Consider the following 25,876-nt stretch of genomic DNA (forward strand, 5'->3'; position numbering starts at 1 on the left):
GAGCAGAATCTTTGGGGGATTTTTTGGGAGATGCTGAGTCCACCATCTTCTCAGATTGCTGGCATTCTGAGGAAAGACACCCTTCCCCTCTACCGATGTCTATGAGTTTGATTTTGTAAAGTGACAAGCAAGACTCCAGCGCAGAGCAGCAGAAATTGATGATCAAGTAGAGCAGATGCTGCTAGGAGCCAGGGGATCTGAGTTATCTGGGAGAAGAGCTCTGATGGAGCTCTCCTGGCTAGTTTCCAGACCAGCCCAGAGCTAGGAAGAGCCAGAAGCAAGCAGGCTGACCTGATGAACAGGAAGACTTGAGTCAGGCAGAAACTGTCATCAAAACCAGTTTTCCTTATCAAATGGCTACACAGCTAGTCTCCATTTTCCAACCTGACTTACAATGAGGTTTGGTCAGGGACTGAGTTCTGAAAAATAGGATGAAAATGGGTTTTGCTTTTATACAGCACTTTTGAGCTGAGGAAGTTGAGATATGAGTGTACTCCGTCATGATCTCTTTGCCCATTCATCATTTTAAAAGCAAGCACTCCAAGAACCTACAGAAGATTAGGAGTGACCACAAAATGGAAGGAATCTGGGCCCCCTGGATCATATGGCAGGTGCCCAACCAGAAATATACATGTGAGTAGACAGTGATATGCATGAAAAACAAGCTTCTATTTGAAAAAGACAATGAGATTTGAAGGTGTATTTATTAGAGCAGCTAGTGTTAGCTTAACCAGTATACTGAGCTATTGGTGACCCATGTTCACTGACCGGGAGAATCAGATTTAGAAGGAGAGGTGGAAGGAAGGAGGGTCAATTTGGGCTGCTGGCGGTGGAGGGGTGCCAGGAAGATGTGTAGTCCTGCCGGTGAGAGACACACTGCAGTGGTCTGAAGGAACACGCCTGTTATCCCCTTGTACTGCAGCATCAGATGAAATAAGTGCAGACACATTGGCCCAGAGGATCTAACAATCACTTTGGTGTCATACAAATGGGGAAACTGAGGCTTGGTATTTAAAAAAAAAAAAATCTTGTCCAGTGAGGGATCCTGGATCAGATGAGTGGGGTTTCCAGCTATCATGATGCATAATTTTCTGCTTGACTTGCTAGAAAGCTCACAGAATGTTTCAGAACCATGGTTCTCAATCAAGAGGCAACTTTGCCCCCAGGGGATATCTGACTCTCTGGAGATACTGGTCATCAAAACTGGCAGCTGGCATGCTGTTTGCATCAAGTGGGTGTAAGCTAGGGATGCTGCTAAATATCCTGTGGTCCTCAAGACGGGTATCCATGGGAAAAAATAACCCAACTCAGAAGGTTTACTGTAACAAGACTGAGAAACTGTTTTAGAGCATTGTGAAAGTGTTCGTCGCTCAGTTCCGTCTGACTTTTTGCGATCCTGTGGACTGTAGCCCACCAGGCTCCCCTTGTCTATGGAATTCTCCAGGCAAGAATACTGGAGTGGGTAGCCATTCCCTTCTCGAGGGGATCATCCCAACCCAGGGATCGAATCCAGGTCTCCCAAACTGCAGGCGGATTCTTTTACCATCTGAGTCACCAGGGAAGCCCTTAGATTATTATGTGACCACCCATAATAAAAATTTGGTTTCCAATTTTAAGAAAAACCAATTTGTGGGTAATCTAAAGTAAGTTTGACCTTGACATTAGCTCATCATTTTCGTATATTTATTTTTTCAAAATCTCATTTTTGTTTAGGGCGAAGTCCTTATAGAGAAGGACAAGCTTTCCCAATAAAGTATGTATTAACTGAAGAAAGGCCCCAGGGATTTGGCTTACACGTATATAGCTGCACAGTGCACATTGAAAATTGAGATTTACCAAGGACAAAAGTCATTGCACAAAATCAATAATCCCCAGAGATAAGAAATGTTCAGCCCTGCATGGATATTCTGTTTTCACCTTAAGATGCATAATTGTTTGCCATATTTGGTGACCCCTGTAGAGAAGGAATAAGGAAAATTCTACTGTGTCAAAAGGAGTCATAGAGTTTTCTGGCTGGCTGGAACAACACAGAGGCGAAGGTGGTTGTAGGAGTCTATTTTGCAGGTGGAGATGAAGGACGAAGATTACAAAGGCTCTGTCATCAGCAGTGAATTCTAGGCTGGCTACACTTCATGCTGCTCTTTTGGAAATGTCTTCCTGTTCTTCTCAATGCCCCATTATTAATCTCAGCTTGCCAGGGAGAATTTAATTCTGCCTCTACTTTGTCCTTATTTTTAGTTGCAAGAAAAGGCACTGCTTATCACATTAACTCTGACAGGAATATACATTTATACACCACACTGCAGTTCATGTCTATGTGCTCAGTCACCCAGTCATGTCCGATTCTTCGGGAAGTTTATGTATATTTATATTCACATTGCATGTCCATGTATGTATGCATAGGGTAAGCACTCTGATACTACATTGGTAGAAACATGTCACTCTTTTCTGTTAATAACTTCAGAAGAGATTCTAAGATCAATTAAATATTCTGGTTTGGCTCTTCAGACACTCATTAGAAAATATCACTATGAGTTCACTCAATTTGTTAAATACTTGCTTAAGATATATACTTCACTTCCCTAGTTTCCTGTAAATTTCTCAGGCCTCATCTCTTTGTTAAATTAGACACTCAGCCATGTCTAAAGTATTTTTACTGAGCTAACATTCAATGTATAATCTATGTTCTTAGAAGGTCACTAGAACAACCAGTTGTTTGAACAGTATTTGAACATCTTTTACAAATTAATGTCAAGATATTACTGATTGTGTTACCCAATATTTTTTATACTGGTATCCATAGTAAATCCATCATTACACTCAGCTTCAATGTTTATTTACAGATGAAAATTTTGCAGCACTTGGCCAGGTTCGTTTTTCATATTCAGTTTCAATAAACCAATATGTGATTGTAAAACACATGTGCAAATAGGTTTACAAGAGAAAGAAAAAGAAAGGGAAGGGAAAGGGAGAAGAGAGGCTTTTAAGGACAAATAAAGAGAGTGTGCTTGTTACTAAAATATCCTTAATTGCTTAAAACTTAAGACAACGCTGAAAGCTAGTTTATTTTCTAAATAAGGAGCAAAGGTGGCGGGGGGAAACATTAAAACGAGAATTTAGAGAGAGTTGTGGAGTCATAGAAAAATGTTAGTTTGCAAGAAATACAATCTGCATACTATAAATTGATGAGGACCCAAAGAATATTTAGCCCCCTCTCTAAAGAGATACTTAATTGGATTCAGGAAAAAATGAAATTCATTAGAAACCTCTCTAATCCTGAACAAAAACGGGGACAGGAGAGCTGCAAGGTGCTTGAGTTGAATATGGAATTATTTTTGGAGAAAAATTTTCGTGTAAATGAGGTTAGAAACAATTTTAATTATTTCTATGTTTTTCACTCTTTGATATTTTAAAATCAATTTATTATTTATTAATTATGATGCAAAGATACATTTTAAAATTATAAATATGATTAGATTTCATGCATAACTAGGTAATACCTAAATCACTACCTAAATTCCAAAAATTGATGTCACGTAAATTATTAAAGTATTTACATTATAGTCACAGCTCAGAGTTCTGTCACCGTGGTCACTTGGTGGCATTCTTGGTTGAATTTAACAAATTAGGCCACATTAAGTTTCCAAAAATAAGAATTATTAGCACTTGTGTGGATTTTAACTCAAAGCTCTAAATCAGGGATTATAAATGCATGATGATATGACCATGTAATCCAAGATAACTTCTATTTATTTCTCTAGTCATTTGAACTTACAGTCATACTGAGGTAACCACTGACAGAGTTAGAAGGAACCTCCCAAATGTGCCATACTTGCATGTGGATTATTTTGAGCTAAAGGCAATCAAGACCTTGTGTGTTCAAGAGAAAAATATCAGTTTAGTCACTCAGTCGTGTCCGACTCTTTGCGACCCCATGGACTGAAACACGCCAGGCCTCCCTATCCATCACCATCTCCTGGAGCCTACTCAAACTCATGTCCATTGAGTCGGTGATGCCATCCAACCATCTCATCCACTGTCATCCCCTTCTCCTCCTGCCTTCAATCTTTCCCAGAGTCAGGGTCTTTTCCAGTAAGTCAGTTCTTCACATCAGTTGGCCAAAGTATTGGAGTTTCAGCTTCAACATCCTCCTCCCTTAACTACACAGAAGAATTTAAATTGGGGGTCTTTCCCCAGATAAGAATTACGAGCAGAGATAAGTTTTACCTGTATGGCAGGGCAAACATCTGACTACCCAACCTCTGTTCTTCCTCTTGTCCCCTGAATTATGACCCCCCCATCACATCCCTTAGCTCAGGATGGCATGTATATCTTATTTTACCTTTCTGTCTTTGAGCCTCATGTATGTGGGCTTGGGTATATGCAAAATTAAGCTTGTCTTTCTCCTGTTTTTCTGTCTTCTGTCAATATGATTATTAGATCGGTTGAAAAAGCTTTGAAGGTACAAGAAACATCTTTCTCCTCAACACTATCTTACCATAGGTGACTGTTAACCTCTGCTTTCTTGAGTTTTCTTAGGTTTACTTTTAATTATTATAAGGTGTAGGTACTTCCCCATACAGAAAACAAATAAAAGAAATGCTTTGTCTGATGTTTTCAAGGAAGCAACTGTATTCAGATTTGTATTCATAAATGATGAATAATTCAGACATAATCACTATTTCCATTCATATTAATGCAAATTAGCCCTACAAATTAATAAGCCCCATGGGTTCAGGATCCAAAAGAAACTGGTTACACATAAAATTAATTGCACTCTGAGAATAGAGGAATATCAGTAATAATTAAAATTATGACCCAAGCAATAATATTGTTATTCTCTGGGTTCTTAATATTCACTTCCACAGGATATATCACAAGGATAAGCTAGGAAAATGTGGGAAGTCTAGTGAAAAAATCACACACTGGTTAAATTATGTTGCAGGACAATGGATTTTAAATTTTATTTGCAGATTTGTATTTGCTTTCAAGTACTAGAATCTTATCAACTCAACTTTATGAATGTGAAAGGCCTACTCCAATTAGCAAAAACACGTTACTACATATACTTGGGTGCTCTTTTAAAAATCTTTAACCATACTTTAAAGATTTTTAAATGAGCACCCAAGTATATGTAGTAACTACAACCAGAATAACAATGAGCTGTCTTCTAGAAGGCCAGAGGGAAACCTATTTTTAATGACTAGGAGAGAAAGATTTGCAATTAGCATATTCATTATTTGTATGTAAATTGATGATTCCAACAGCTGCTTAAGGGTGTTAAAAAACAATTTGTTCTATTAAGCAGTTTAAACATTCTCCTTAAAAATTGTGTTTACCTGTTTAATTTGCTGAACAATGTCTTTCTTCCTTCAGAGCACTGGGTTGGGGAGAAAGATTCCGGTCTCCCATTTTCCCACTGGTGAGATCCTTGAACAAACAGGGAGACAGAGGCCACAGTTCAACTTTAATATTTGGGTTACTTTCTATGTTCTTTTGTTAAGGGTTGCAGCATTCTTTGGTTTGGGCAAGGAGATATTTGGCAGCAACAAAGGTTTTCTAGACAGAACCAGAACATTTCTAGTCCTGAATCCTCTAGTGAGCTCAGAGGAAAACAGTGGAGACTTCAAGAGAAAGGATTTTTTTTCTTCAAGGACTTTTGGTGAACAACAGTCAGCTGTGGCCTCCACCCACACCCTGATGATCTGCATTCCCAGATGGCTCAGTGAGTAAAGAATCTGCCTGCAATGCAGGAGACCCAGGTTCTATCCCCAGGTCGGGAAGATCCCCTGGGGGTGCGCATGGCAACCCACCCCAGTATTCTTGCCTGGAGAATCCCATGGACAGAGGAGCCTGCCAGGCTACAGTCCATGGCGTCGCGGAGTCAGACCCGACTGAAGCGACTTAGCACACACACACATGCAGATGGATGTGTGGGACTCAGAAGGGGTGGAGGGCTGTCCCTGCTGGAGGATTCCAATCATGAGAGCCTTTCATTTCATTCCTAAGGAGACATAAGACTCTTGAAGAGAAAGCCACTCGTGGGCCCCTAGGATTTGCTCTGGGATCACTCATCATCTCTCCGTTCCTCTCCCTGCCGGAAACCATGGCAAACCATCCCTTGCCAATTTCTGTCAGTCTGGAAGATGAATCAGTATTAGGTCATGACAGGATTTAAATCCTTTAACCTCCACCCACGCTTCTGCCCTTCCCTCTGCTTGTCCAGTGATCTAGACCAAAGCAGCCGGAGCACCGTGTTAAAGCAGACTCTGGGACTTCTCTGGTGGTAGAGTGGCTAAGACTCCAAGCTCCCAGTACAGGGTCCCAGGTGTGATCCCTGGTCAGGGAACTAGATCCCACATGCAGTAACTAAGCGTTTGCATCCCCCAACAATGACAGGGCAGAGCTAAATAAATAAACAGCAGATTCTGAATCAAGAGGGCAGGGTGGGGCCTGGGATTCTGCATTTCTAACAAGTTCCCAAGCAAGGCTGCTGGTGGATCTGAACTCCGCGGGGCAGCAGTGAGCAGTGGCGTGAAGCGAGATCTTAATTCCCTGCCCAGGAACTCAACCTGGAGAATCCCGAGGACGGCAGAGCCCGGTGGGCTGCAGTCTATGGGGTCGCACAGAGTCGGACACGACTGAAGCGACTTAGCAGCAGCAGCAGCAGCAGCCTGGATGGGAACCAGGAATCCTGGACACCAGACCAGCAAGGAAGGGCTAGAGGCTAGGAAGTTATTTTCCCCTGGATCTTTGTCCCCAGTGGAAAAAAATCCCTTTTATCACAGAGGCAGGAACTGTAAATGCAGGTACAAAGTTTGTTATCAGAGACACAGAACAAGAGGGAGAGCACACAGAGAAAGGATCCGCTTGGCTGAGACAGAAGCGAGGCAGAGACGCACACCCGGAGAGGGAGGGTGTGAGCACCCCCCTAGTGAGGAGGAGTGGAGCGCGGTAATGAGGCGGTTAAGTCATTTATATAGGGCAGTTCTTCTGGGCCTTTGTCTTCCTTCAGGCCAACTATCTGGTTTCTTTTTTCACACCTGACCTACACTGGGACACTCCCCTGGGTGCACACGTACCCCTGAGCCAAGATGGATCTCGAAACGAAGGCTTCTGGGAGGAGCAAGACTCATTATGGCCTGGCAGTTATCCCTTGATTTTGACCCACAAGGAGACTTTCTGTGCATGGCGGTGTCTCCCTTGTCCCAAAAGAGGTGGGAGCGGAGATCCCTTAATCATTTACTCAAACAGGCTTTTGCCCATCTTTGTCCTTGCCATGACTCTTAACCTTAACAATTGCCACGACTATTACCTTAAGCGTTTACCAGAGAAACACTGGCTATTTACCCTGTTTCTGTTGTTACTAACATTTCGGAGGGCAAACAGACCGACTGTAAATGCCTTAACTGGAGCCCACCTAGCTCTTGTCTCAAGTAATCCTAACAGCTGGAAGTATCCAACCTGAAGCCCACTTCTTCATGCCCCAAGAAATGCAATCAGGAGGCCAGTTGTAAATGTTTAAACTGGAGCTCTATCTCTTATATCAGATGAGTCACATTTGAGTAGCAAAGGCCTAGAACTGAGTCACAAGCATCTGGTTTTACCCCTGGGTAAAATATAATAATAATAATGTGCTGTGCTGAGTCGCTCAGTTGTGTCCGACTCTATGTGACTCTATGGACTGTAGCCTGCCAGGCTCCTCTGTCCATGGAATTCTCCAGGCAAGAATACTGGAGTGGGTTGCCATGCCCTCCTCCAGGGGATCTTCCCAACGCAGGGATGGAACTCAGGTCTCTCGCATTGCAGGTGGATTCTTTACCGTCTGAGCCACTGGGGAAGCTCATGAATACTGAAATGGGTAGCCTATCCCTTCTCAGGGGATCTTTCCGACCCAAGAATTGAACTGGGGTCTCCTGCATTGCAGGCAGATTCTTTACCGTCTGAGCCACCAGGGAAGCCAAAGAATACTGGAGTGGGTAGCCTATAATAGTAGCTGTAAAAATAGCAGCTAACATATATATTACATGCATATCTATTACTTGTTTTATTTTCTCCATGAATGTGCAGATTGATGTAAAGAGAGATTAATAATATGTTCAACACCACACAGCTAAGGACAGAGTCAGGGTATGAACTCAAACAGTCCTGCCCCAGACCTGCTATACCTTAAGGTCCAGCCCCGCTACAGTGAGGTCCACGCCCAGTGTCTAATCCCACCACCCTGGAGGTTTCATCCTGTATTTGTTTCATCTCAAATGTGAGAACTTCTCATTTCTCTTTCAGCCTTTGGGCTTCAACTTTCCCACAGAATTTCTGATTCCTTTGTACTTAGGGCCCCAGCATCTCCTAGATCTCTGGTAAAACATATCTCTCTGGGCATCCAGACCCACTGCACCAAATACTCCAAAGAGATGAGAAAATAAGCAGGGAGGAAAGAGTTCAGGCCGACTTCAGCTTACACGGAGACATTTGATAAAGTTTTTACCATGTTTGAACCTGTACTTCTCAGCAGCACCAATCAGAGGCTCGCATTGCAGAAGTGCAATCAACAACCTTGCTGTTTCTGCCCAGAGCCTTATTCGCTCACTCAGCACACAAAGTCTGAGATTTAGATTCCAACATTATCCTGCTGCTGGCAGTTTTTTAGTGGCTTTGACAGTGGTGATGGCTCAAGAGAAGACATTAGCGGGATGACAGTGACACCTATTCTGTGCTAATAAAGAAAGAGCCACCATGACACCCAGGTCAACAGTCTGACTTAGAAGAGAGACAACACGATACAAGCAGATAGCTCTGGCTGACAGTCACTGAGGCTTGGGAAATGCACATCCCCCATATTCATAGCTATGGTTAGACTGAGGGGGCCAACACCCGTGGTCTAGATGCTGATTCTACAATGTAGACTGAGATTATAACAGAAGCAGGGTCACCTTGAGAGACTGTATAATTAAAATTCAGAAAACAGAGTGAAGGAGTCATAGTCTTCCTTCATAAGATACTTTACAATCATGAGTCTTCCCTTGATGGTAAGGGAAAATACCTGGGGAAAGATGCCCCAAGTACTGGCATGTTTACATTAGAGGTCACAAGAATCCTTTCTCTGGAAGACAGAAGGCATCTCTCATTTTAGTATAAAAATAGTCAGCAAAAATATTCCCTGCATAATCTTCCCACAGGGCCCTTTTTCCGTTGTCATGATCCTAATGGACTGTTTGCTGTTCTCCACCTGTTTTTGGCATCTTCAACCTATCAGCACATTATTCTCCATGCTGGGGGAAATAACATTTGCAAACCTGAACTAGACCATACTTTTCCACTGCTGTTCAGAAAATGATGTTGTATCACACACCCAAAGACTCAGAGCTCAGTTAGAATTTTCTATTACCCCTGAAATATTCCAAAGACTCAAAGTGTCATTTTTTTTTTTAAGAATCGCAAGTCTAATACTGTGTTTTTTATAATATCCTGAGTATTCAGAAAATGAACTGAAGGGCTTTAAACATCTCACACTATCTTCAACTGTCTCAGAAAGAAGAAAGAGTGAGAGACAGGGGTGGGGGGGTGGCGGGGGTAAGAGTGTGAATCGAATCACCAGAGCTATTTCTTAGACAATACTGCTGATATGGGACAATCTTTCCAACATATGTGCAATTTATTCCTTCACTCAGTATTTCCTGAGGGCATTCTACCTGCAAGACACTGAATGAGATGCTAAGGATACTGGAATGAACAAGACAGATACGATCCTTGCCCTCAGGAAACATACAGAATAATGACCATGCGATCTATCTTCAATGCACTATGAAATCAACTACTTTTCTTATTTATTTTTCATTGAAGAATAATTGCTTTACAGAATTTTGCGGTTTTATGTCAAACCTCAACATGAACCAGCCACAGGTGTACATATGCCCCCTCCCTTTTGAACCTCCCCCCATCTCCCCCCCGCCCCACCAGGCTGATGCAGGTCCCTGTTTGTGTTTCCTGAGCCGCACAGCAAATTCCCGCTGGCTCTCTGTTTTACATACAGTCACGTGAGTTTCCATGTTACACTTTCCATACATCTCACCCTCTCCTCCCCTCTCCCCATGTCCTTAAGTCTATTCTTTATGTCTGTTTCTCCACTGTTGCCCTGTAAATAAATTCTTCAGTACCATTTTTCTAGATTCCGTATATATGTGTTAGAATACAATGTTTACCTTTCTCTTTCTGACTTACTTCACTCTGTATAATAGGTTCTAGGTTCATCCACCTCATTAGAACTGACTCAAATGTGTTCCTTTTTATGGCTGAGTAATATTCCATTGTGTGTATGTACCACAGCTTCTTTATCCATTCATCTGTCGATGGACATCCAGGTGCTTCCATGTTCTAGCTATTGTAAACAGTGCTGCAATGAACAATGGGATACATTCATCTCTTTCAATTTTGGTTTCCTCAGGGTACATGCCTAGGAGTGGGATTGCTGGATCATATGGTGGTTTTATTCCTAGTTTTTTAAAGAATCTCCATACCGTCTTCCATAGTGGTTGTATCAATTTACATTCCCACCAATGTGCAAGAGCGTTCCCTTTTCTCCACACCCTCTCCAGCATTTATTGTTTGCAGACTTGATGATGGCCATTCTGACTCGTGCGAGGTGATATCTCATTGTGGTTTTGATTTGCATTTCTCTAATAAATGAGCAATGTTGAGCATCTTTTCATGTGTTTGTTAGCCATCTGTATGTCTTCTTTGGAGAAACATCTGTTTAGGTCTTTTCCCCACTTTTTGATTGGGTTGTTTGTTTTTCTGGCATTGAGTTGTATGAGCTGCTTGTATATTTTGGAAATTTGTCCTTTGTCAGTTGTTTCACTTGCTATTATTTTCTCCCATTCTGAGGGTTGTCTTTTCACCTTGCTTATAGTTTCCTTTGCTGTGTAAAAACTTTTCAGTTTAATCAGGTCCCACTTGTTTACTTTTGTTTTTACTTCCATTAATCTAGAAGGTGGGTCATAGAGGATGTTGCTTTGATTTCTGTCATCGCTTGTGTTTTGCCTATGATTTCCTCTAAGAGTTTTATAGTTTCTCGTCTTACATTTAGGTCTTTAATCCACTCTGAGTTTATCTTTGTGTATGGCATTAGGAAGTGTTCTAATTTCATTCTTTTACATGTAGCCATCCAGTTTTCCCAGACCATTTATTGAAGAGGCTGTCTTTGCCTCATTGTATATTCTTGCCTCCTTTGTCAAAAATAAGGGACTCATAGGTGCATGGGTTTATTTCTGGGTTTTCTATCTTGTTCCATTAGTCTGTATTTCTGTTTTTGTGCCAGTACCATACTGTCTTGATGACTGTAGCCTTGTAGTATAATCTTTATTCTGCTCTTCTGAAGTTATTTCCACCATTTTATTTTCCAGCTCACTGATTCATTCTTCTGCTTCAGATATTCTGCTATTGATTCCTTCTAGAGTATTTTTAACCTCAGTAATTGTTTTATGTTTATTCTTTAATTCTTCTAGGTCTTTTTTAATTGATTCTTGCATTTTATCCATTTTGTTTTCAAGGTTTTTGATCATCTTTACTATCATTATTCTGAATTATTTTTTGGGTAGTTTACCTATTTCCTCTTCGTTTACTTGGACTTATGTGTTTCTAGTTTTTTCCTTTATTTGTGCAGTATTTCTCTGCCTTTTCATTATTTTTTTTTAATTTATTGTGCTTGGGGTCTCCTTTTCCCAGGCTTCAAGGAAAGTTGAATTCTTTCCTTGAAGAAGGTTGAATTCTTTCTTCCTTTTGGTTTCTGCCCTCATAATGTTGGTCCAGTGGTTTGTGTAAGCTTCCTATAGGGTGAGAGTTGTGCTGAGTTTTTGTTTGTTTGTTTGTTTTTCCTCTGATGGGCAAGGCTGAGTGAGGTGGTAATCCTGTCTGCTGATGGTTTGGTTTGTATTTTTATTTTGTTTGTCGTTTAGATGAGGTGTGCTGCACAGAGTGCTACTGGTGGTTGGGTGATGCCGGGTCTTGTGTTCCAGCGGTTTCCTTTATGTGAGTTCCTGCAATGGCGCCCCACTCCAGTACTCTCGCCTGGAAAATCCCATGGACGGAGGAGCCTGGTAGGCTGCAGTCCATGGGGTCACAAAGAGTCGGGCACGACTGAGCAACTTCACTTTCACTTTTCACTCTCATGCATTGGAGAAGGAAATGGCAACCCACTCCAGTGTTCTTGCTTGGAGAATCCCAGGGACGGGGGAGCCTGGTGGGCTGCCGTCTATGGGGTCACACAGAGTCAGACATGACTGAAGTGACTTAGCAGCAGCAGCAGCATGGTTAGTTCACTGGTAGTCTAGGGTCTTGGAGTCAGTGCTCCCACTCGAAAGGCTCAGGGCTTGATCTCTTTCTTCCTGCATGCAAGGACTCAAGAACCTGCTGGAGTCATCACCATAGCTGTTCTGCTGGCTGCTCTGTTAGCTGCAAGCCCTGTTTCAGCTCAGAAATGCTTTAGTTATATGTGCAATGGATCTTCTCATAAGAAAGCAGCTGCTCTGGACTTTCCTTTGACATATGTCTGGCCCAGTATTAGATGCTCCAGATACAGGACTGAACGAGAGAGAATGACAGAGGAGTGAACGAATACTTCACCCTCCAGAAGTTTGTCTCCACTTGAATGTATATTAGGCAGTGTATATAATTTCCTTGCCTCAGTTCTCTCATCTGTGGAGGGATAAGAGACAGGCACTGTGGCCCATTCACTGTGCTCCGACGAAAGTGCTCTGCCTCCTCTTCCTCGTGAGGGCCTCACGTGGAGACGTGTGCCTGAAATCAACTATTTTTTAATGCTACTTTAATCTTCCTAGGCTTTTTATTTTCTATCATTCTTTTCTTTTACGAAGGACCTCTTCTATAAATCCTTACAAGAGTAGAAAACACTAAATATTACATTTGCAGTAAGGTATAATTATTAAAAACTATCCCATCTTGGGCAATTAGTGGGGAAAGGGTCTGGGAGCACTTGAGGTTGGTGTGGCAGAGTTAGAATAGCAAGTTGAACATAGAAGATGGGCCAATATGAGGTACTTAAAAGCACTTAACAACAGCAACAATAATAAAGGCTATTTTAGCACTTTACACACAGTATCTATCTTTAACTTCCATGACAACTCCTTGTGAAAGTATAGTTGTTAAAGTCACTTTCAAGTGCTACAAAATGATGCTCCAAGAGGGTAAATAATTTGCCCAAGATAGTAAAACAACAGCCACTGCTGAGCCCAAACCCAAGCGCTCTAGTCCAAAGACAAATGATCAAATACCATGATATGCTGACCTCTCAAATTTTGGCATATGTGACAGAAAAGGAGAATATGGGACAAAGTCATCTATAATCAATAAAAAGAAGATGCCAAGTTGAGGTGTGGTTGAGAATAAAACATCAGATACTTAAGTTAATCCAAAATTGTAAAGATGGAGGATGGAGAAAGAGGTGAGGTGAACAGCAAACCAGGGGTCCAGGCACATGCTCTTGAGTGAACATCCTCTGATGGGGTCCCTGCAGAGATGGATGGTGTCAACCTGAGCGTGAATCTCAAGTCATCGCCAGGGCTGAGCATTCCTGCCCCGTGTCTGAAAGATCCTTTCTCACCACTGCTGTTTCACCTTGAGATACTGCCACTGAGCAAAGTCTGTCAGCACTGAAGCAGCCATCACTTCCTCTAGAGAAGTGCCGCTTACCAAATGCAGTGGGCACCAATGAACTTTTCTATTATGGTGAGAGTTGAGGAGGTGCCCTGACAAATTCGACCACTGTCCTTTCCATCTCTACCAATGATAAGTCTGTGATAATAACTTGGGACACAAAATTCCTCACCCTTAAATATCATAGCATTTGCAGGCCTTGAGGACTTTCTCTGGTGCTTTGGATACTGCACTTCTCCAAGGAACATGGAAGAGAAACATAACCCTGAATCAGGCAGGAAACTTTCTCTAGCAATTTTTAATTTTTTTACTATTATTTTTTAATGGAAGTGCAGTTGATTTACAATATTGTGTTAATTACTGCTGTACAGAAAAGTGATTCAGTTATACATATTTTATACACACACACACACATATATATATATACATAATTTTTTAAAATATTCTTTTCCATTATGGATTATCATAGGATATTGGATATCATTCTCTGCTACACAGTAGCATCTTGTTTATCCATCCTATATATAAAAGCTTATATCTGCTAACCCCAACCTCATATTCTATCCTTCCCCCAAAAACCCTCTCACTTAATTTTTTGTTGAGCAAATTCTGTAAATAACTGTTTGAGATCTCAGCTAAGCCTTAAATAAAGTGTGGAAAGGGTGACAAATAGCGAAATTTGCTGAGAAATTCAAGAAACTTTATAAGGCGTCAACATGCTATCTTTCTATAAGGATGCCTTGCATAGAAAAATCGCATTATTCCAGAAAACATTATCTTAGGCATATTAAATGCCACATATCCAGAAATAGACCACACAAAAATATTAACAGTTAACAAGGTTTTCTGATTATAAATTTAGCCATCCCAGACCTCTCTGATTCCAAACCCCTCACTTTTAGCTTTTTTATTAGACTGAAGAATCTAACCTGGCAAAGCGAGAACTTTAGACTGTATTCTATTGAGATGGGTGAGTGAGCAGAGTATTTTAAAGGAAAGAGGGAAATGACTGAGCTGATTTTATGTAATAGAGTACTTTGAAACTGGGGGAAGGTTATTAGAGAGGAGAAGTGACTGGAGAAAGGATTTGGAGTTAACGGAAAGAGGCATTGTCCACTTTTAGTCTAGATTTTCCCACCAGCTTGAACTTGGCTCAAGTCCTTTCCTACGCAGCCTCCTGAAAGCTCTTTTTATGAGTTTCAGCCAGCTTCTGACTGGCCTCAGGAAGCTATCAAAGCTCCCCTAGGCACTAACGTACCATCTTTCCTTCGTGTGTCTTGCCTCAGGGCAAAGGGTGTTCCAGTCCCTACTGCTCTGTAACAAACTGCCCTGCATTTTCACTCCTCAGGCTATGCTCCTCTGCTCCTGGGAGTGTCGACTGGGGTCACTCAGTGGCACTCAGAGGGTAGCTACGCTGGTCTGGAGAACCCGAGATGGTTTCAGATATACACCCGTGTGCCTTGGCAGGCGCAGCCAGTGGTCTGGGCTTGGCTAGAACTGTTGACAGGAGCGTCCTACACAGCTTCTGAACACGGTGACTCGAGGTAGTCAGGACTTGAACCTCAGCAGCTGATTTTGTCTCAAGATGATGCTGAAAACTCAGCCAAATCAAATCTTGGAGATAGACTTTTGGGAAAAGTAGAAAAGAACAGCTTTATTGCTTTGTCAGGCAGAGGGGGACACAGTGGGCTTGTGCCTCAAAAACTGTCTCGACCCAGTAGGATTTGGTGAGGAGTTCTCCAGCAGTGGTTCAAGGGTGGGCTGCTGACAAGATCAGGCTGTGTGCAGAGCCAGCAGTCCTTTACTCTGGTCTCAGGGGTCTTCTCATTGGGGGTTTTGTCCTGCAGAAGAGCTCAGAGGGATTGTTGAGTGTCTCCCTTCAGGCGGGAACCAGGACTGTCTCCCAAGGCTGCACTATTGTTTCCTGGCTGCTCTTCCCTTGTCTCTGCATCGCCACCCTTCTCTGATCTGCAATTGTTTGAAAGCCTTCTGTGCCCTCAAGTCCCACATGGTCCTGCATGGTTTCAAAGAGAACCAAGCAGAAGCAGCATGGTTTGGGGGCCTGTTCTGATCTAGCCTTGGAAGCCCCTCAGGGCCACTTCTGCCCTACTCCACTGGTGACATCAGAGTCCTAGGCCAGATTCTAGAGGACAGGAACTGGGCTCCCCCTCTAAGTGAGAAAGCTGCAAGGTCACACTGCTGATGAGCTCCTGAGGTGAACTTTGGACATCTTTGGACAATACCCTCTGCCACAAGAGCACAGAGTTGAAGTCAGGTAGGACTGAGTTCAAATTTTCCTTCCTAATTGTGCAACTCCTGGAAAGTTACATAATCACACAGAGCTTATTTCCTGTTCTATGAAATAAAATTAAGAAAAAAAAACTTGCTACCTTTCATGGTCTGTTGATAAAACTAAATAAGAAGATACACACAAAGCAGTCCAACTGTAGTCAATACTCAGACGTGCATATTTTTCTCTCACCCCCCCCCCCCCAGAACCCGGGAGAGTGAAACTGAGCAGGATCCTGTGGGGTTCTTGGGCATGGAAGCCTTTCTGTCCCCCATTTCTCATTTGTAAGGAATAGACGGCAGCCTCCTTTACATTCCCTGAGTCCCAAAGGGCAGGTTCAAACATTTGTTGATCAGGGAAGGGGGAGAGACAGAGGCTAGGGAAGAGCAGCCAGGAAACAATCGTGCAGCCTTGGGGCAGGGTCCTGGTTCCCCCTCTAGGGATGTACATATCTTTGAGCTCTTCTGCAGAACTGAAAACCCCAACAAGTGGAAGGTGTCAGCACTCTGTTCCAGACAAGGTCATAGAATGATGACCAGAGAAGTTCATCGGGAGGCCACCTGAGGCCAAATTAAAGGCCCTGCACACACTCTGAACCTCAACAGCAACTCCACCCTTGAACTATTGCTATAAAACCACTCACCAAATCCTCCTGGGTTGGAACACATAGTTTTTGAGGTACAGGCCCACTATGTCCCCTTTTGCCTGGCAAAGCAATAAAACTATTCTTCTCTACTTCACCCAAAACTGTGACCAAGATCCAATTCAGCACTGGCTCACAGAGGCTGAGTTTTTAGCATCAGTACAAGCCACAATGATCCTTACAAGACAGAGTCTCCACTGCTTTCTCACATCTACAGCTGCCTGAGAGCTGACTCATTTCTACCCCCTTCTCTCTTTGATCTCACCCTGTTTTCTCCACATCTTTTCAGTACCTCATCACCCAAGATGCTGACAGATGGATTATTCACTACGAATAAGCCAAAGCAAACACATCCGTTTTCTGAGACTACCGCCAGTGTTCTTGGGCAGACAGAAAAAGTAGTATTCAAGAGTTATGCAGAACGAAGGATCTGTTTATCGCTCGACAGAGCAAAATTTCAGACCAGTTCCTAACCCTTCACAAATTCTAAATAGATAAGTACATATTCGTGCACATAATGATATTTGCTTTCCAGTATGCAGCAAAAGGACAAATTCCACTTTTCATACTGAATGTAATTATACTATAAGTGTTTATGTAAAATTTCAAATCCAGCCTTAAAAAGCACTGACAGCAAATAAGAGCAGGTTTATAAATCTTCTATAACAGCACCATGCTCATTCATGTCTACTGTATATTGACTAAGGGGTTCTTTTATCCTTTTGTCATCCTTCCTTCGTTCCTTTCATTCTTCTTGCCTGTGACAATATGCCTCATTACCAGTGATATATTTATATTCAGTCATTGTTTGGGAACACATAAAATTGTGATGACATACAAAATATAGGCCAGTGCAACATGGGAAAATCCCAGATTAGCTGAGGACATGAAGCAGCAAACAGTGCTGGGAGCAGGTCTCCTGTGGCCTGGCCCCCTAACTGTCCTGCCAGGAGGTGAACCTGAGTGAAGTGGTGGAGATCAGCAGAGCTCTTTTCTTGCTGTTACTTATGTTGTTGCTCAATTGTTAAGTCATGCCCGACTTTCTGCAACCCCGTGGATTGCAGCACACCAGGCTCCTCTGTCATCCACTTATCTCTCAAGGTTTGCTCAAATTCACGTCCACTGAGACAGCAATACTATCTAACCATCTCATCTTCTGCTGTCCGCTTCTCCTTTTACCTTAAATCTTTCCCAGCATCAAGACCTTTCCCAGTGAGTTGGCTCTTCACATTAGGTGAACAAAGTATTGGGGCTTCAGCATCAGTCCTTCCAATGAATATTCAGGGCTGATTCCCTTTAGGATTTACTGGTTTGATTTCCTTGCAATCCAAAAGAATCTCAGGAGTCATCTCCAGTACCACAATTCAAAAGCATCAATTCTTCAGTGCTCAGCCTTCTTCGTGGTCCAACTCTCACATCCATACATGACTACTAGAGAAACCACAGCTTTGACTATACGAATCTTTGTTTGCAAAGTGATGTCTCCACTTTTTTATTATATTGCCTAGGTGTGTCATAGCTTTCCTTTCCAGGTGCAAGTGTCTTTGAATTTCAAGACTGTAGTCACTGTCTGCAGTGATTTTGAAGCCCAAGGAAAGAAAATCTGTCACTGCTGACACTTTTTCACATTCTATTTGCCATGAAGTGATAGGACTGGATGCCATAATCTTAATTTTTTGAATGTGGAGTTTTAAGTCAGCTTTTTCACTCTCCTCTTTCACCCTCATCAAGAGGCTCTTAGATTCTCTTTGCTTTCTGCCATTAGAGTGGTATCACCTGCATATCTGAGATTGCTGATATTTCTTGCAGCAATCTTGATTTCAGTTTGTGATTCATCCAGCCTGGCATTTTGCACGAGGTACTCTGCATATAAGTTAAATAAGCAGGGTGACAATATACAGCCCTGATGCACTCTTTTCCCAATTTTGAACCAGTCAATTGTTCCATGTCCAGTTCTAACTGTTGCTTCTTGATCCACAAACAGCTTGCTTAGGAGACAGGTAAGGTAGTCTGGTACTCCCACCTCTTTTAGAATTTTCCACAGTTTGTTGTGATTCACATACTCAAAGGCTTTAGCAGAGTCAATGAAGCAGAAGTAGATGTTTTTCTGGAACTCTCTTGCTTTCTCCATGATCCAATAAATGTTGCCAATTTGATCTCTGGTTACGCTGCCTTTTCTAAATGCAACTTGTACATCTGGAAGTTCTGGGTTCATGTATTGCTGAAGCCTAGCTTGAAGGGTTTTGAGCATAAACGTGATAGCGTGTGAACTGAGCATAACTGTAGAGTATTTTGAACATTCTTTAACATTGACCTTCTTTGGGATCGGAATGAAAACTGACCTTTTCCAATCCTGTGACCACTGCTGAGTTTTCCAAATTTGCTGACCTACTGAGTGCAACACTTTAACAGTATCATCTTTTAGGATTTGAAATAGTTCAGCTGGAATTCCATCACTTCACTACCTTTGTTCATAGTAATGGTTTCTAAGGCCCATTTGACTTCAGATTCCAGGATGTCTGGCTCTAGGTGAGTGACCACACCATTGTGGTTATTGGGGTCATTAAGATCTTTTTTGTACAGTTTTTCTGTGTATTCTTGCCACCTCTTCTTAATCTCTTCTGCTTCTGTTAGGTCCTTGATATATCTGTCCTTTATTGCACCCATCCTTGCATGAAAGTTTCCCTTATTATCTTCAATTTTCTTGAAGAGATCTCTAGTCTTTCCCATTCTATTGTTTTCCTCTACTTCTCCGCACTGTTCATTTAAGAAGGCCTTCTTATCTCTCCTTCCTATTCTCTGGAACTCTGCATTCTACTGGGTATATCTTTCCCTTTCTCCCTTGCTTTTTGCTTCTACTTTCCTTAGTTATATGTAAAGCCTCCTCAGATAACCACTTTGCCTTCTTGCATTTCTTTTTTCTTGGGGATGGTTTTGGTCACTGTCTTCTGTACAATGTTACAAATTTTTGTCCATAGTTCTTCAGGCACTCTGTCTATCAGATCTAATCCCTTGAATCTATTTATCACCCCCACTGGGTAGTCATAAAGAATTTGATTTAGGTCATACCTGAAAGGCCTAGTGGTTTTCCCTACTTTCTTCCATTTAAGCCTGAATTTTGCAATAAGGAGCTAATGACCTGAGCCAGTCAGTTCTAGGTCTTGTTTTTGCTATTTAAAGCCTCTCCATTTTTGGCAGCAAAGAACATAATCAATTTGACTTTGGTATTGACCATCTGGTGATGTCCATGTGTAGAGTCATCTCTTGGGTTGTTGGGAAAGGATGCTTGCTATGACCAGCATGTTCTCTGACAAAACTCTGTTAGCCTTTGCCCTGCTTCATTTTGTACTCTAAGGCCAAATTTGCCTGTTATTCTGGGTATCTCTCCCTACATTTGCATTCCAATTGCCTATGAAGTAAAGGATATCTTTTTTTGGTGTTAATTCTAGAAGGTGTTGTAGATCTTCATAGAACTGGTCAACTTCAGTTTCTTTGCCTCAGTAGTAGGGGCATAGACTTGGATTACTGTGATGTTGAAAGGTTTGCTTGGACACGAACTGAGACCATTCTGTCATCTTTGAGATTGTACCCAAGTACTGCAATTCAGACTCTTTTATTGACTATGAGGGCTACTCTTTTTCTTCAAAGGGGTTCTTGCTCACAGTAGTAGATATAATAGTCATCTGAATTAAATTCGCCCATTCCTGTCCATTTCAGTTCACTGATTCATAAGATGTCGGTGTTCAATCTTGCCATCTCCTGCTTGACCGCATCCAGTTTACCTTGATTCATGGAGCTAACATTCCACTTTCCGATGCAATATTGTTCTTTACAGAACCGACTTTTCTTTCACCACAAGACACACCAACAACTGAGTGTCATTTCTGCTTTAGTTCAGTCACTCTATTCTTCCTGGAGCTATTAGTAATTGCTCTGCTCTTCCGTAGTAGTATATTGGATACCTTCCAACCTGGGGAGCTCATCTTCCGGTGTCATGTCGTTTTGTGTTTTCATACTGTTTACAGTGTTATCAAGGCAAGGATATTGGAGTGGGTTGCCATTTCTTCCTCCAGTGGCCCATGTTTTCTCAGAACTCTTCACTATGACTTGTCCATCCTGGTGGGGGGCGGGGGGACTGCATTGCATGGCTCATGATTTTATCACGTTTTGCAAGCCTCTTTGCCACGACAAGGCTGTGATCCATGAAGGGGAGTTACTCATGAAATAAGCTTCAATTCATTGATGGTTCTTTTTGCCAAAGTCCTAAAATTGCTGTTACTTTGAGGAAATTACAGAAACTGACTAGGATAGTTGCCCTACATATCTTGAGGCTTACTTTTCACAAAGCAGTGTAAGCTCTAATGTGTAATCAGATCAAAAGATGACTTCACCACAGGAGGGATGAAGCCCAGAAATGCTCAATGCTACCAAAAATGTCACGTACCAGGACCCTTTAGGGCATAGGCCAAGAACAGTCATGGAAGGATATGCATTGTTGACCGCCTTTGTGTTCTGTTCCTAAGAAAGGCAGTGAGCGCCACAGTCAATCCGGCAGCTTGCTTGTGTGCTGTTCCATCAAAGGGTGCTGACAGCCCTGTTTGATCAGACTTGCTGTGGCCTCAGACAGACCAAGAATAATCGGAAGCTAATTTACCGTGGAAAGCCTAATGATATTTGAAATCACAGATGAGTGATCGGGAGATAGCAAGAGGAATATTCAGGCAGGCAAACAGGCAGAGCGTCGGGGACAAACACAGCTTGTTTCCCTCATGAGCTGCAGCAAGCCCCCAGCCACTCTATCAGGCAAAGTTGCTGCACCTGAATCCTTTATAAATGATTGATGTTTTTTTTAAAAACTATATAAATGATTGATGTTATTTTTCTTTTAAACTGAGTTCATCTTAATTGAACATGCATATGGAAAAGGAATAATGTACTACGGGGCAACAGGAATACTTTATTCTCTCTGCCTTTTCTGCATCAGGTTTGGTCTTTGGCCTTTACAAATGTGTTCAAAGGCTGTCCTGTCTGCTTTTAAAATTTATAGACTTGTAGGCTTAGAGAGGCCTTAAAAGCTGGTCTGGTAGAGATATAAGGTTCTTGCTGCTTACTTATTTGTTATCCAAATTCAAGGTGGTGGGGGACAGGTCTTGAACTGCTTAAGGCTGTATGGTGGCCAGCAGAATGGAGACCAGATCCTAGACACTCGATCCTTCCTCCGTCTTTGCGGACTCTTCTTCACAACGACTCCATTTGGATCCATTCACTCTGATCCAGAACCTTCTCCTCCTTCTCTGTTTGCTTGGGCACCATAGCTCAGCACGGAGAAAAGTGAAGCCAGCCTTCGGTGTTTCGTCTCGCAGCTCCTCTCATCAGCCTCTCTGCACCACCACTCTGCCCTGCACTTCTCTCACCTCGTGGAAAGTAAACTGGAGACAAGGCTCCCCTTCACCCTGCCAGCCCTGCCTTCTCCTTGGGTCTATTGCAGGAAGTCCAGATCTGAGTTCCTGAGAGATTTTACACTGTGTGAGTTCTGTTTTTAGCAGCAGCTAAGATGCTCAGCAAGTGTTGATGCTGCTGTAGTGGAGAGTCTGCTCCGTGTGGCCGCACTGCAAGTGGTTGACAGCCGGGGGCCCTGAGTTTGGCCTGTCTGGGTTCAGCTCTGGGTTCTCCTCCCTCATAACCGACAAGCTATTTCATCTCTCTTGTCTGAGTTTCCTTATCTCTAAAAGGGGAATAATAATATTGCCTTGTGGAGTTACTGAGAGCATCAAATGAACATGTTTGTGAAATCTTGTCCAAATACATGGCACCTATGTGTTCAATAATCTTTTTTATATGAAGTAGGTACACAGGGCATTGTGTGGGCTGTAACAAATCCCAGCATCCATACACAAGACGTGAAACCAGAAAACGAGGTTTCTTGTTTACTAAATGTTGGGATTAGAAGGGAAGGTGGGTGAGGGCGGTGGTGAATGCAAGAGTGAGATTCCACCTCAAATGAGCTCAGCCATACCCATGGGCCTGTTGTCAGACATCACCATTCAGCCAGTGCCCCCAAGGTCTCCTGGAGGAGATTTGTGACCCACAAAGGGGACACATGAAAACACTGGCCCGAAAATACACAAAAGTCTCTAAAGGGTCAGGACCAATCCACTGGGACATAGTCCACCACAGGGGAAAGTCAGGGACTTTTATGCAACACTTGGTTTATCTTCCATCCAGGTTAAACTGAGAGTCTTGCAACCAGGAATGGCTTCCTGAAAATGGCACATTTCACTTCCCCCCACCCTTGTCCATGAAATCATTCTTCCAAGTGTGACATTGGGGAATGGGTGGAGAAGAGGAATCTCGTTTGAACTTCCCTAACAGGAGAGAGGAAGGATAAGGTTTGCTTAACATTAGATGAAACAAACTTATCAAGGACATCAGGGCAAACTGCCATGTAATGATGCAATATTATGAGTCACATTTAAGTTTCTTTACTACTTCCATTGAATTATTATAAGAAATGAAAGAAAACAAAAATCATCTTTAACTACCTTATCTGGGCAAATGATGGGTTCAGCACTCCCATAAAAGTTGCCTTAACTTTCACCCCATCAACCAACAAAAATTCATTTTGTATGTTGCTGTTGTTTAGTCACTAAACTGTGTCTGACTCTCATGGACTGTAGCCTGCCAAGCTCCTCTGTCCATGGGATTTCTCAGGCAGGAATACTGGAGTGGGTTGCCATTTTTTTCTCCAGGGGATCTTCCTGACCCAAGGATAGAATCTGTGTCTCCTGCACTGGCAGGTAGATTCTTTACCACCAAGCCACCAGGGAAGCCTGAATTTTTCTTTTGTTATGGAAAGCAAGATGACATCACCAAGCTCTGGCTCCTGGAATATATGTGTTCAGACTTTTCTAACATTAACGCTAGCTAATAGCCACAGCAGGAAAGAACAAAAGACAAATAGTTTATTTGCCCTGTTTATACTTCTAATTCTCAGGCTAATATTTAAAACTACCAATCTATTTTTATCACAAGCCTTTTGAATCTGAAAAATTGTATTTTCTCGTGGTACATCAGAGTCCTACAATCAAGGTGATAGATTATTTTCAAGTGGTAATAATATTGCTTATAATAATAGGCTTTAATTTGACAAATAATTGGCTTTGCCTCCAGAAATGGATAATAAAACACCACACCAAAAGGAAAAATTGTTCTTTTTTCCCCTCAAGTGGATATTAGGGACATTTCTTGAATCATATGCAACAATGTACAAATCAGTGAGTTTAGTATTCCCTCAAGAGACAGTTTCAATTATTGAAAATCATGCTGAATTTGCCTACCAAACTAGTGATTCAAAAATCAAAACTATTTTCTTCAATTGTAGAGCCTGGGAGTTCTACTCAAGACCAATCTCTTTTCTACCTTTAATATCCTTTATCCGCCTAATTTCTAGCCTCATTTCTCAGATTTCTGCCCCCTTCTATTTCCCACTTGGCAATCTTAGGCATTTTGGAGGGCAGGGGTGGAGTGGGGTCCTGGGCCATGTGATTTCACTTCCACTGTGAGGTCCCTGCAGCCACTCTCTCCTCCTGACCATGTGCTTCCTCCACAGACCCCTCCTAGGCAATGAAGTCTCCCCTTAGCCTCTAGACCAGACCAGCAGTCCTGACTTTATGCCTTTGTGTGTGTGTGTTAGTTTCTCAGTCATGTGTGGCTCTTTGAGACCCCATGGACTATAGCCCGACAGGCCCCTCTGTCCATGGGATTCTCCAGGCAAGAACAGTGGAGTGGATAGCCATTGCCCTCTCCAGGGGATCTTCCTGACCCAGGAATTAAAACTGGTCTTCTCAATAAATATTGTTAAATGAGACTTGTAGTTGCCAAGGGGGAGAGGAGGAAAGAAATGGGAGGTTGAGATTAGCAGATGCAAGTTATTATACACAGGATGAATAAGCATCAAGGTCCTGCTGTATAGTACACAGGACTATATTCAGTATCCTATGACAAACTTTTAGGATTTGGAACAGCTCAACTGGAATTCCATCACCTCCACTAGCTTTATTTGTAGTGATGCTTCCTAAGGCCCACTTGACTTCTCATTCTAGGATGTCTGACTATAGGTGAGTGAGCATATCATCGTGGTTATCTGGGTCATGAAGACCTTTTTCGTACACTTCTTCTGTGTACTCTTGCCACCTCTTCTTAATATCTTCTGCTTCTGTTAGGTCCATACCATTTCTGTCCTTTATTGTGCCCATCTTTGCATGAAATGTTCCCTTGGTATCTCTGATTCTCTTGAGGAGATCTCTAGTCTTTCCCATTCTATCGTTTTCCTCTATTTCTTTGCATTGATTACTGAGGAAGGCCTTCTTATCTCTCCTGGCTATTCTTTGGAACTCTGCATTCAGATGGGTATATCTTTCCTTTTCTCTTTTGCCTTTCACTTCTCTTCTTTTCTCAGCTATTTGTAAGGCCTCCTCAGACAACCATTTTGCCTTTTTGCATTTCTTTGTCTTGGGGATGGTCTTGATCACTGCTTCCTGTACAATGTTACAAACCTCTGTCCGTAGTTCTTCAGGCACTCTATCTATCAGATCTAATCCCTTGAATCTGATTGTCATTTCCACTGTATAATCATAAGGTATTTGATTTAGGTCATACCTGAATGGTCTTGTGGTTTTCCCTACTTTCTTCAACTTAAGTCTGAATTTGGCAATAAGTTCATGATCTGAGCCAGAGTCCACTCCCGGTCTTGTTTTTGCTAACTGTATAGAGCTTCTCCACCTTTGGCTGCAAATGATACAATCAATCTGATTTTGGTACTGACCATCTTGTGATGTCCATGTGTAGAGTCTTCTCTTGTGTTGTTGGAAGAGGGTGTTTGCTATGACCAGTGCACTCTCTTGGCAAAACTCTGTTAGCCTTTACCCTACATCATTTTGTACGCAAAAAACAAATTTGTCTGTTATTCCAGGTATCTCTTGCATTCCAGTCCCCTATGATAAAAAGGACATCTTTTTTGGGTGTTAGTTCTAGAAAGTCTTGTAGGTCTTCATAGAACTGTTCATCTTCAGCTTTTTTAGCATTACTGGTTGGGGCATAGACTTAGATTAATGTGATATTGAATGGTTTGCCTTGGAAATGAACAGAGATCATTCTGTCATTTTTGAGACTGCATCCAAGTACTGCATTTTGGACTCTTTTGTTGACTATGATGGCTACTCCATTTCTTCTAAGGGATTCTTGCCCACAGTAGTAGATATAATGGTCACCTG

General features: G+C 42.2%; 1 long non-coding RNA gene across 1 annotated transcript in view; it reads right to left on the reverse strand.

Annotated features, from left to right (window-relative positions):
* Positions 1-5,337: 5,337 nt before the first annotated feature.
* The window catches only part of LOC122687942, a 178,059-nt gene continuing 157,520 nt past the window's right edge, over positions 5,338-25,876 (reverse strand). Inside the window, exon 3 of the long non-coding RNA XR_006339275.1 lies at positions 5,338-5,430. This is a non-coding gene — a long non-coding RNA (uncharacterized LOC122687942). The remainder of the gene's footprint in view (positions 5,431-25,876) is intronic.

Source organism: Cervus elaphus, chromosome 32, assembly GCF_910594005.1.
Source record: "Cervus elaphus chromosome 32, mCerEla1.1, whole genome shotgun sequence".
NCBI lineage: Eukaryota > Metazoa > Chordata > Mammalia > Artiodactyla > Cervidae > Cervus > Cervus elaphus.